We start from the raw sequence: 979 nt of genomic DNA, 5'->3' as shown, positions 1-979 counted from the left end.
AAAAAAAGAAAAAAAAAGAAAGAAAAAGGAAAAAAAAAGAAAAAGAGAAAATAATAAAAAATGCACTTTGGGGGGGGCTTTAAAAAATAAAATATATATTAAAAAAAAACCCACAACAATGCACACAGCCACTTGGTCTTTTTGTGACTTGGGAGCGCTGATGGGGTCCACGGGCCGAGACGCGCAGTGTTGTGTTGGGGGGGGGGTCCGTTTTGGGCCTGTTTGGGCCTTTTCCCTGGTTCTGGGGGTGCCGGGGCTGTGGGCAGGCTGCCCACGGGGGGCGAGGAGCCCCCGTGGGGGGCGCTAAGCGGCTTGTGGCGAGGTGCCGGGCCGGGGGCGCGGGGCCCTAATCCCGGTTTTATGCAGATTAGGCCCCGAGCGAGCGAGCGTAATGCCCGGGCGGCGGCGGGGGGTGGCCGGGCGCCCCGGGGGGCTGCGGCAGATGGGCCGCGTCCTGCCGGGCCTGGGGCCGCCCATCCCGCCGGCGCCATGAGGGAAACTGAGGCAGGCGGCCACGCGGCCGGGCCCCGGAGCCCCCGCTCCGAGGGGCCCTCCCGGCCCGGGCGCCCGCGGCCACGCGAAGGGCAGCGCCCGTGTAAAAAGATTAGTTTGTGTCATAAGCTTCCTAGTTTTCGAGGCCGCTATGGGATTTGGGGGGTTTAGCCGCGGGGATTAGGCGGCCGAGTCGTCTTTCTTAGCGAGACGCCCTAATGCCACTTAACACCTGGGAGACGCGATTTTCATTATGGGCGTCAGGAGCAATTAGCCCCAGCAGGGAGGGTTTCGTGGGGGGGATCGGGGGGGGATTGAAATGAGGGCAGGGTCCTTGGTGCTGGAACGTGGCGGGGGCTTAGAGGCAATCAGGCAAATGGGGGCACGGGCGCCCGCTGGGCCCAGGCCCAGATGTGCCAGGGGCGCCGGGGTCTCCGGGGGTGTGCGGGGGTTAGAAGAAGGGCGGCCGGGGGCCGGGGGGCCGGGG

The sequence above is a fragment of the Nothoprocta perdicaria genome, unplaced genomic scaffold, assembly GCF_003342845.1.
Source record: "Nothoprocta perdicaria isolate Ctin4 unplaced genomic scaffold, notPer1 scaffold_286, whole genome shotgun sequence".
In the NCBI taxonomy this organism is placed as follows: domain Eukaryota; kingdom Metazoa; phylum Chordata; class Aves; order Tinamiformes; family Tinamidae; genus Nothoprocta; species Nothoprocta perdicaria.
Note: the sequence above shows the minus strand (reverse complement) of the source record.